The sequence below is a fragment of the Populus nigra genome, chromosome 4 (genome assembly GCF_951802175.1).
Source record: "Populus nigra chromosome 4, ddPopNigr1.1, whole genome shotgun sequence".
Classification (NCBI taxonomy): domain Eukaryota; kingdom Viridiplantae; phylum Streptophyta; class Magnoliopsida; order Malpighiales; family Salicaceae; genus Populus; species Populus nigra.
The window spans coordinates 11296604-11308890 of NC_084855.1; positions in this window are offsets into that span (position 1 = coordinate 11296604).

Sequence of the window (12287 nt, forward strand, 5' to 3'; positions counted from 1 at the left end):
TCTCTCTTTGATTATTCGGCACAGAAATCATAGTGCATCGCCCATCGCTTGTGGATTTTTTTTCTTTTTCATTATCGCTTGAGCACTACCGTTATGGTTGTTTCGGCAAATTCTATTCTTCTCTCTAATGATTTTCTTACCTCATTTTTTTAAAAAATTTCTCTGCTTTCTATAAACACCCTCCATCATGGATGGGTTTAGTGTTTTTTTTAAGGATCCATGCTCTCTTTTTCATGGTCGGACAGTAATGGATGTTTGGGGCATTGTTTGAAGGCTAGATTTCAAAGATTTTAGATTTAAGACTCTATTTTCGTGGCTAGATTTAATGTAGATTGGTGGTTTTAGATGTTAATTGGATGATAATTCATGAGGTTGGGTTTTTTTTTTTTATTTTGAAGGATTTTATAAGTTTTTGTTGGAATCTAAGTTGTTTATTGGAAATTTTATGATGTTTCGTGATATATTCTGTGATTTATTTTGATAAAAGAGAGTAAAGAGAAATTATAGAAAAAAAATATTTTTATCATTTTTATAAATCTTGATTTCTCTCTTCTTTATTTATTTGTATTTGTTTTTTTAATTAAAAAAACATGTTATTGTTGATGGTGTAGTGTATCATGTGAAACAAGCTTGTATGAAAAAACATCATTTGTAGGTTTGGTTGCCTTTTTATGCTTGTAGCAAAAAATGGGAGACCATTTGACAATATAAAATTTAAAGCTTTCTATCAACGATTGTGTTAGTATAAAATTTAGCAAGTTTTAAATTCAAGTCAGGACGTGTATTTTTTATAAAAGTATAAGATAATTAAAATTTTATTTAATTAATTGAATCTACAAAATACGCTTTTTAAAAATATGTTTCTTAAATTCAAAAATAAAAAATAACACTTGATTATCTACAAGGTTGTAGCTTAAGAAATCCTTGATCTCTTACTTGAAATTCCCTTTCGAACTTGTTTTTGTCTGTGATCTGTTTCATTCTATGTTTGGCTGCCTCAAGCTGAGTCTTTAACACTTGATCCATGTCGAATCTTTGTTGAATCATATCTTTCATAACAGCTACTACAGTAACTTCCTGTGGAATTAGCTCTCTTCTGGGAGGATGATAGCCATACAAGGCTTTGAATGGACTCATCCTTAAAGAATAATGATAACATAAATTGCACCACCATTAAGCTAATCACAGCCAATAAATTCATTTCTTAGGATTATGCATAGTTATTTATCTCAAGTAAATCTTCAAACACTGATTGACTTGCTCAGATTGGCCATTAGTTTGCTTGGATTGGCCATTAGTTTGAGGATGATAAGAGAAGCTCATTAGCAGCTTGAACCCTAATAGTATAAACAATTCTTTACAAAATAAACCTGTGAAAATCTTATCTCTATCAATAACAATAGAAGTTAATAATCCATGAAACTTATAGAAATGATCCAAAAATAGTTGAGTAACATCCTGAGTTGTGAAAGGACGTTTAAGAGTAATAAATGCCCATGCTTGATGAATTTGTCGATGATCACCAACATAGTAACCTTCCTTCGTGATTATGGAAATCCCTCAATAAAATCCATTGCAATGTTTCTTCATGTGCCTTCTAGAGATGGTAAAGGCTGCAAAAGTTCAGGATAGGCTACTCATTCTAGTTTAGCTTGATTACATATATATAACTAGAGTTTTCATGGAAGGCCAATAGAACATAGTTCTCAATCTTTCATAAGAAATTTATATGCCAGCATGCCCTCCAATATACAAATAATGTGCAGCATTAATCAATCTTTCCCTCAAATTCTCTTCCCAATCACTATCCTATGCTTATACCTTGATACGCCTTCTGTGAATATATAGTCTACCCAATTATGATTATTCAACATCTTGCCAGCCATAATCCTCTAAAATTATTGATCATTTCCATACGATTCTTTGACCTCTTCATACGATGCCCTTCGAATTCTAGAATCCTCGTCAACCTCCCCATCCATAGCTTTTAATTTTTTTTCCTCCAATAGATATGGATAATACATCAGCCACAGCATTCTCTTTTCCTTTTCTAAACAGAATTTGATACCTCAACCTCAGTAATTTAGTCAGCCCTTTCTTTTGCGACTGAATATAGATTTTCTATTCCATCAAATATTTTAAACTCTCATGGTCAGTTTAGATGATGAACTGATCATTTTCTAAATAATGCATCCATTCGTCCACAGCCATCAATATTGCCATCTTTTGCTAAAAAAGGCTAGTGGTGATCCTTTCTTGACGAGGATTGCTCCAAGTCCAATTAAGCATGCAGCAATTTCCAACACAAATGCATATTTAAAATTTGGTAGTGTCAAAATAGAAGTCTTGCACAATGTTTCTTATCAACTTCTTGTTCTACTTTATCCGTTGCTTTTGAATATCAACCTTAATTCCTTGCAATTCCTGATGAACTTCTTGTATTTCTTCATCAGTTCTTCGACCATGTCTTTCCAATGCTCTTACTTTGTTGTTTTCTATCATTGTTTCATGGTTAAGAAGGCTCTGAATTATTAAAGAATATCCTTAAAAATGTGTTTAAGAGTGGAGGTTGAAGAATAAAAAGGAAAGAAATAAGAAGAGAGAAAACTATAAAGCTACAGAAATAATGTGGATTGCATTGGGGTTGACTACTTTCCCTTGTGGGTCCAAGACCTCTCCAGGCTATCCCTATCGAGGTGTGAACTTACTCTGCATTCGGCAATGCTACCATGGCCATTTGGAGAGCTGCAACCCTCCAAAAGGATGTATATTTAACCATAATAATCGTTAGAAAATGTTGGGTGGAATTGATACTGTTAATGTATATTTACAATTGCCAATGGCATTGATTAGGTAAATTCTCCCGTGCCTTGTCAAAATAAGACATTGAAAGTTCATGAAAATTGTGGAACATATGGCTACTTTTCATGAATATCACGTGGCTTGGATTGTCGATGAAGGTAGAAAGGTCTCAGACTCTCAGCATTTGAGGCCAACTTCCACTCTTCCATTAAACTTGTGGACACAGATCAGCAACAGGAACATGATATTGTCAGAGTTCTAATCGGATTGATAGAGTTCCTTTACTGTTTCAAGAAAATTAGCAAGTCATTACTCTTGCAACGCCTAAAATGTGTTTATATTTTTGACGTGAACCTTTAGGACTTCATAGTTAGGTCTGATTTAATGAATCTTACAGCTAGATCAGAACTTTGATTTTGTCGTGTTTTTTAAAAGTAAATTTTAATCGAAAATACATTAAATGATATTTTTTGAAAAATATTTTTTATATTAACATATAAAAATTATAAATCAATATTTAAAAAATATTCTTTTAAATAATTTTTTTTAAAAAAACCGAGGACTGCACTTGACAATGTTTTTTTGGGGATAAACTATCCAATTTAAACCAACAAATAGAAGTGAGGTAGGAGCCGAAGAGGATAAAAAATTTTACTTGTTGAAGTACTTTAAAGCGATAAAAAATTTTCAAAAACATTTTTGAAAAAAATTGAATTTGTTTTATTTTTTTACTTTAAATTAATATTTATTTGGTGTTTTTAATTAGATCGTTTTGATATGCTGATATCAAAAATAATTTTTAAAAAATAAAAAAAATATTATTTTGATATATTTCTAAATAAAAAACATTTTGAAAAGCAATCGTAACCACATCAGTTCCACTTGTCAATTATTTGGGGTAATGTGCAAGTTCACCCCGTACTTTTCTTTTCTAGAAAACAAATTTGAGTCGTTTGGGTGATACAGTGGTACACGGTGCGTGTATCACTTTTGTTTTTAATGTTATTTTTTTTATCATAAAGAATATCGTTTTGTTTTTTAATTAAAAAATTATGATACTTAAAAACACTTTCATATTAGAGATGCTTTCATTTTTTGTGTTATATATATTATTTATGCTTGATAAAATAAATTAAAAATTAAAAAATGATAAAAAAATAAAAAAGGTGATAAAGCTAATTTATTTAGTAAAAACAAAAGATAAATGTAAATATAAATGTTTTATTTTACATGTTTTGATTTATTTTATGTTAGAGGCTAATTCGCGTTGTTAATAAAAGAAATAGATTTTTATAATTTCGCTATTAAAATATAACTCATTTATATAAAATATAAGAGGAAAAAAATAAAAAATAAAAAATAATAATCTCTTTAAAGCATTATGAAATTAAAAAAATCATTTTAAAAGATCAGTAACTATTAAAAAAAAGTAAATAAAAACCATTTAAAAAATAAAAAAGATGGTATTAATCAATATTTAAATAGAAAAAATAAATGAAAAGAAAAGGAAAAGAAAGAGAGGCAGGCCCACGCACATGACTGACTAGTACAGAGCTCAAATATAGGGGTGAGCAAAAAAATCAGAAAACCGATTAAACCGAGAAAACCAGAAAAAAATAACTGAAAAAATCAAACCGTGAAAAAAAACCCATTAAAATTTTGAAAAATATGACCGATTCGGTTCAGTTTTGGTTTTATAAGCATAAACTGAAAAAACCGAACCGAACCCAAACCGGAAAAAAACCAAGCCAAACCAAAAAAACACCGAGCCAAACTGAAAACACCGAGCCAAACTGGTTTGAACCGGTTTTTGTCCAAAAAACCCAGCCGAACTGAATCGAAATCGGTCAGTTTAAACCTGTTTCGGTTCAGTTATGATTTTTTTTTTTAAATTCAATTTCTTTACTTTTTTTTTGATAAAAATCAAACCGAACCGAAAATAATCACTCATACCCAAACACATATACGCTTGGAAGGCCAAGCTTGCTGATGTAGGCGGTAGCCCAATAAGAATAGCAGTAAGCACCAAAAAAAGAGAATCGACCGAAATAAGAACCATAAAATCTTATTTTTATTTCTAAAATATTAATCTGATAAGTTCTTCCTCCATTATAAAAGGTTTGCAGGTCTTTATATAAGCCTGAAATTGCAATAAAAAGGTAGAAAGAATCAGAATCCTAATAATCTTTTCCCAACCCCTCATCTTCTTCATGTTTTCTCAGTCATTGATTCTCAACTTTCATTATATCTTACATGTCCTCTTCAATTGTTCCCATCAAGGAGAAGCTCGATCCTTCAATGTAATCACAATTAATTTTATTCACATTCGTTCGGGAACCTCTTTGTATTAAAATAAATTGTTCCACTTTGTATTAAAATAAATTGTTCCATCTCATTCAATAAATTTATGAACTCTACTGCTTATAAAGTTTTATCAAATTCATAGATTTTAATATAAATTCAGAAATCTCTAGTTCTTTTTTCTTTCTAGATCAAAAGGTTGTTTCCTATGCTCTTACATTTGGAATGGGTTTATGATACTACATAAGGATCCATAGTCACTTTCTTCCTATCCTTGTTCCTGCATGTCTATTTGTTTTAACTAACGAGTTAATTCTAAAATATGTCTCTGCATGTCCTCTATCATGAGCTTCTAAACTTCTCCTAAGAAGAACCCCTAATCCCTTCCTATCAGACCATGTCTCACTCTTCATCGTCTTCCCACTATGGTTGTTTAGCACCATATATTAAGCAAAAATAACCTAGGATTGCAACACATAGCAAACAATAACCTAAAATCATTGGGCTATGATACAAACTAATACAGGCGAAAGCACGACAAGGATATCAACAAGCATATAAAATAGAAAATTGGTTAAAATAGGGTTAAAACACAAATAACCCTAAAATCTTTTTTATATTTCTAAAATATTAATTTGATGATTTATGCCTCTCTAGGAGGCTTACATGTCTTTATACATGCCAAAACTTACCTTAACAAAGTAGAGAAAATCAAAATCCTAAAATATGAAATAAAGATAGCTAATAATCATAAAATTTAGAAAAAAAAATAGCAAAATGGAATAAAAACAAAATCTTTATAGCCTAATTTGAGGAAAACTGTGTAGTGGATGAACCAATAAAAATTTGAGTCTGATCCAATGATAGGATCAAAAGATATGGTCTTTTTTAACCACTATACCATTATAGCATGACCAAACCTCCTCTTGAGCCACTGATCCTTAAAAGCATTTTTTAGGCCATACACATAGTTTGTTTATGACAAATACCCACCTAGTTATGACAGGTCTCCGTAAGACTACTCACAACCCTTAGTTTTTGCTAGTCCAACTACGTCTCCCATGTTTGGAATATTTTTTTTTTAGAGTTTTCCACTTCACTTCTTTTTTTTTTCTTTCTAAACAAGCGATTGGTTATCTACTGGACTGTTTTTCAATCACCTTTGGTCATCACAAAAACATGGTTCGAGTTTTGGAACCATCCAAACCTATTTTCCTCCTCATGTTCATTTGAAAACACTATAAGAGTTTAATGAACTCATTAGAACCCTAAAAACTCTCTAACCAGTTCAAAAAAGTAAAAATCAACTGAATAACGAAGAATTAATAGACTCATTTTTGGAATGGTTATAGAAAAACACCACTTTCGTTAAACTCTTCTCGATAATATGAACTCATTAATACAAATATCGGCCTTTTTAGTGGCCAAAATATTTTTAACCATTTGCTTTCTCTCTCCTAGATTTTTTAGATAACTTTTTCTCTTCTCTCTCCATATCCATGAACCAAAACATGAAAAAAATAAAGTTAGGCATCGAAAAGTGAATCCTAAAAATAATAAGGATAAGAAGATAAGAAAAAAAACTTCAGGGATTAAATTAAAAGTTTTCATGCAAAGATCTAAATGGGGCATGTTTTATTATTCTTTGTCAAATTTTATCTTTTTTTTTAATTCCTATCTTAAACCTGGAATAAAATGTGATTTTATGGCACCGACAACCAACAAATCTTCAAATATTGGAAAACAAAAGAAATGTAAAAAAATGGTAATACAACTTGTGAGGATTGAATTGTAAGTTTCAAAAGCTAGCTTGATCAACAAAAAAAAAACTCGACTGTTCAAATGAACAGGCGAGTCCATAGTGTATTGCATTGTGAGGTGTGCTACACACACACACACACACACACACACACACACACACTCTTCTTTCCCACAGTTGGCTTTGGAACATTGAAAGGATATGCTTCAATTTTCTACCAATAGTTCACTTTGTATGGACAATCTATTCAAGGATTAATCGTATTATTTGGACTAATTACTCTTAATTAATGTGTTCTCTTATGATTTTCCCCCTAATTTGTCTCTCTATTAAAAAACAATTATTTCTATAAAGCCTTCGACTCAGTCTCTTGGGATTACCTAGATGATATCATGGGTTATATGGGGTTTGGCAGAAAATGGAGAAGCATGATTTATGAACATATTTCTTCATCAAGACTCTCGGTTCTCATCAATGGATCTTCTTCAAAAGAATTCTATGTTCAGTGAGGGCTGCGTCAAGGAGATCTGATTTCCCCCTTTCTGTTTGACATAGTTGCTGAGGGCCTCTCGGTCCTTTTTCAAAAGGTTGTAGTTCATATCAAGAATTTTCCTCAGCCACCTGTAATATGTAATATGCAGATGACACGCTAATATTCATCCCTGCAAATATTGTTCAGTTAGTTCACGTCAAAAGAATTTTGAGATGGTTTGCTCTGGGTTCAGGTCTATCAATGTCGATGATCACTTGTGTTTGCGCTTGGCTATGTCTATTTTTTACAGTTCAGACTCCCTTCCAAGCAAATATCTTTGCATGTCACTAGGAGCCAATTCATCCCTTATGATAGAGAAGTTTCGTAAAAGGCTTCATATGTGGAAAGAGAGATTATTAAGCATATCCGTCTTTGTCTCATTAAAAATGTCCTTAATTTCCTGTCTATATATTTTATGTCTGTATTCAAGATGCTAAAAGGGGTAGGCAGGCTTCTTTCATCCATCCAAATACATTTCTTTTGGTGCGGATGTGCCAAGCAGAGATCTTTCTGCAAGTTCCAATGGAAACTAGTGATGCGCGATAAGAAACAAGGAGGCCTCAGTGTAGGCTCCCTTATATCAAAAAACAAAGCCTTGCAGCTAAAATGGATCTGGAGACTCTCTTCCCTAGGCATAAGTCTATGAAAAACGATTATCTCTTTAATGTATAATCCAGCTTGTGGGAATGGGATCCTGATTTTCTGCAACCAACCCTCTAAGATTTGGAAGAATATTATGTCCATTGTTCAAACCGATGTTCTTCACGTCTTCACGAATCATTGTAAATTCATGATGGGGAATATCAGTTTAACATCCTTTTGGCTAGACAAATGTATTAGTGACTACCCTCTTAAAACAGCCTTCCCTAGGCTATATCTTTTATCTTCCTCTAAATTTGATTTAGTGGCTGACATGGGTAGATGAAGCAATGGAATCTGGCTATAGTCCATGTAATGGCGTAGACCTCTATCTCGTTTTGAATAAGAACAACTACCATTTCTATCATCCTTGTTGGATTCCAAGCATTTGTTCTGTCATAAGCTGGATAAGAAAATCTGGACTCTCAACAACAATGGCCTCTTCAGTGTAAAATCTTGCTCTAAAATGAAGGACCAGTTGCTCTACGGTGGTGCCAAACTATTCCAATCTTCTGTTTGGATAAAACTAACCCCACCAAAAGTGCAATGTTTCTTGTGGCTCCTTGTCCAAGACAAAGTAACCACAAGAGATTTTCTATTTCAACATGACTACCTCACCCTTCAGGAATTAAGATGTATTTTTTGCAATAAAAGCATGGAATCTTTAAGTCCCCTCTTCGTTCACTACCACTTCACTTGGAATATATGGATGAAACTACTTTTTAATCAGAGCTTTTGCAGTTTTTTTCCAAAATTTGTTAACGATATGTGTTACCAATGATCTTCCATGGTTAAAGGCAAGTAGCAAAATCTCTCATGACAGCTTCTTTTCTCATGTGTTGTATGAAATCTTTGGCTCCACCGGAATGACATCATTTTTAATGACGCTACCCCTAAGCTCCAAATATGTTTCTCAATGGTGCGCCAAAGTATTGCTTTATGGGTGAGGCTTGATTCCAGTTCTTTGGAGCTTAATATAGAGAATGTTCAGTAGGGAGGAGTTGGTTTCTCATGTTTTTTTTGTCCCCCCAATTATTGCGCTCCCCTGTTTCAAAGTTGCAGCATCTTTTATGCTTTCCTTTCTTCTGCTTGTTCATCTCATGTAAGTTAGGCTATTATCTTTGTAGCCATTTTCTTAATAAAACTTTCGACTATTACAAAAAAAAAAATATAATTCTTCTGCCCAATTAATCTTTATCAAACACACTATTTTTTTAATGTATTTACACCTAAAATAAATATATAAGTATTAATAATAGAAAACAACTATGATTTATGATAAAATTTGATCAAGAGAATAACTAAATAAAAAAATCAATCAAGCTGGAAAAGTTTTTGATTGACTAAGAGAGTTGAAATAACATTTGATCAAGTAATAAAAAATTATGATCGAACTAAGAGAAAATGATCTATAAATAAATTTTAAACATGCATGGATAATTAAATGAGACAATTTTATTAAAAAAAAATCATATGATATCTGTTGCACCCTCGCGAGAGCGCGGCGACCCTTCCTAGAGCGGGGAAATGGTGTCGGGGTTTTTGTTTAGTGAATAAGAGAGTAGCCAACTAGTGTGATGGTCATTAGGAACTTTAACTAGTTTTTCAGAGATTATAAGGCAAGAGACTGGTTGCTTAAAGGAAAGATATTAACACCCTAGTACACCCTACTTAAGGTAAGCTGATTGGTGTTTGGTTTGCCTTATAATTGCTATGGTGTTGGTGTTCTCTTAATTAGTTTTTCTAGGATAGGTTTGCTATGATGAATAGATTTGGGTTCAAAGTCTAAAAGCAAGAACCCTTGGCCAATATGGATCATAACTTTAGAGATGTCTACAAAGTGCCAAGGAGAACCAATGCAGATCTCTTGAAATTTGTATTTGATTCAAACTAAATTTATTAATATAGAAATCCAAGAAGATTCCATGTGCTTTAAAAGCTCATTTTTCCCTTAGTATTTCAAGAGTTTGTGACTTGTAAATCGCAAGGAGGAGGGATAAAAATTTACAAATTTTTGCCTTAGTGTTTCATACTCTCACAGCTCGTAAACCGTGGAGTCAAAAATTCAAATGTCCTTAATTATAATGAAGGCTTCTTTCAAGGATGTGTGATGACTTATTATTCCTAGAAAATTATTTTGGATATTTACCACTTAGGTTTTCTTTATCCAAATATTAACAGTGAATAATAACAAGTTATTTCCAATAATATTTTGGATATTCATCCCTTTGAAATTTTTTTATTCAAACATTAACAGTGAATAATAGATGAATTTCCCCAAAAATAAGATTTTTATATTTTTTGGAATATTGGTCAATACCCTTTAGAGTTTTACAAATATGTTGTAAAATTCATAAATGTAAGAAAATAATTTTTTTTGTTGTGTTAAAGAAATCCATGTGAAAACACATTTTCAAAACTTCAAATATTTGTTTTTTTATATAAAAAAAGTTCAAAACATGTTAGGGTATTGGCCGTATGTATGGAAACATTATATATATATATATATATATATATATATATATATATATATATATATATATGTGTGTGTGTGTGTGTGTGTGTGTGTGTCACATTGCATCAAAAATCGGGTATTCTAAATATAAGATTTGTATTTTTACCATATAAAAATAAAAATAAAAACCATAAAATAAATACACGAAAAAAAAACAACGATATTACTCGTTTTGTTTAGAGGCTGGGGCCAGCTTGGCCCACGTGGCTAGGCTGAACCCAGCAGGCCTAGCCAGGTTACTTGCCAGAACCAGTTACCCGGCTGGGCACAAAGGCACATGTGAGTTTCTTCATGCATGCCTTGGCTGGTCACTGTTCAAGTGAATTAAATTTCACTTGAAGATTAACAAATACAACTAAGAATGCATGCAGAAGTTATGCAGAAGCTGGGAAAAACAGACTTGGAGAAAGACGAAGGAGCTGCAGGGATGTTAAAGGCGTGCTGGCTGGTTTATCCATGTTCATCTGTTCCAACCCTTTTCTTTTGTTCTCTGTTTGCGTCTGTCTCCTGCGTTTAGCTATGCGTCTTCGCCCCTCTCTCTCTACTGGTTTTAGCTTCGGTTTTCTCTTCTTTCCCTCTCCTCTGTTCTGCTTTCCCCGTGTCACAGTAATGCAAGGATGAAGGAAAGAAAATCCCTATGTTCTCTATGTTTTTCCTCTCCTCTCCCTTTCTCTTCTTTCTTTCGTTTTTCTGCTCTTTTCTCTCCTATTGTCTGCCTTTTTTTCATTTTTTTTCTTGTCTTTCCTCTATTTCCCTTTTTTCTCCCAGCAGAAGAGGTTTATATAGCTTAATCACAGCTCTTATTAGGAAAGATTCAATGCACTAATTCTAGGATGCAAATCCTTGCTGATTTGTAGTAAAAAAAATGCAAAAAGGAAACTGAAATATTCTTATTCCTATTCTGATTTCAGCAATTAGTTTCTAGTGATTAAAGGGTAGTACAACTTCTTTCCTTCCTTCCTTAGCTGGCACCGTGAGGCACCAACTGTTTCCTTTAGACTGAGGCAGGAAAAAAAAACGTGGTTTGCAGCTCTCCAATCAAGCGAGAGAAACATGGAAACTGGCAGGAAATTGCAAAGAAAAGGAAAGAAATCATATGGGTAGGGGTGCATGCTGCGAAGTCTTATTTTCCTATTTGGTGTGGTAGAATTCCCGTCATTTTATGATGATCCAGTCCCCTCTCCGGCTTCTTAAAACCCAACCAATATCCTTTTAATTACAACTTCAATTAAATCCCTCATTTTAGCACTTTTCAATTCAGTCCTTGGTCTAAAAAAATCCTTCAAATTGGCCCGTAATCCCGCGAATCAGACCTGCGAACTTGGGCTAAACCCTTCTCGCGGCAGGATTCTCTGCTTTCACATTAGATATTCAAATAGGAATATCTTGAGCTTTTGATATCAAAATCAGGAGATTCAAAAACCAAAATTCATCTAAACGTACAGGACTATAACTTTCATAAAGGATCCAAAGTTAGATAAGATCGTTTTGAAGAATAGAATTGCAATCAAACTCGGCTGGAAACCTTCTCACGGCAGGATTCTATGCTTCCATGTTAGATTTCAAACGGGAATATCTTGAGCTTCTGATATCGAAATCAAGCAATTCAAAAGCCTAAATTCATCTACGCGTCCAGGACTACAACTTTGATGAAGGAGTCCAAGTGAGATAAAATCATTTTAGAGAACAGAATCTGGTTGGTCAAAAAGGGTCTCCTGGTCTAATTCAGAAAATTGACA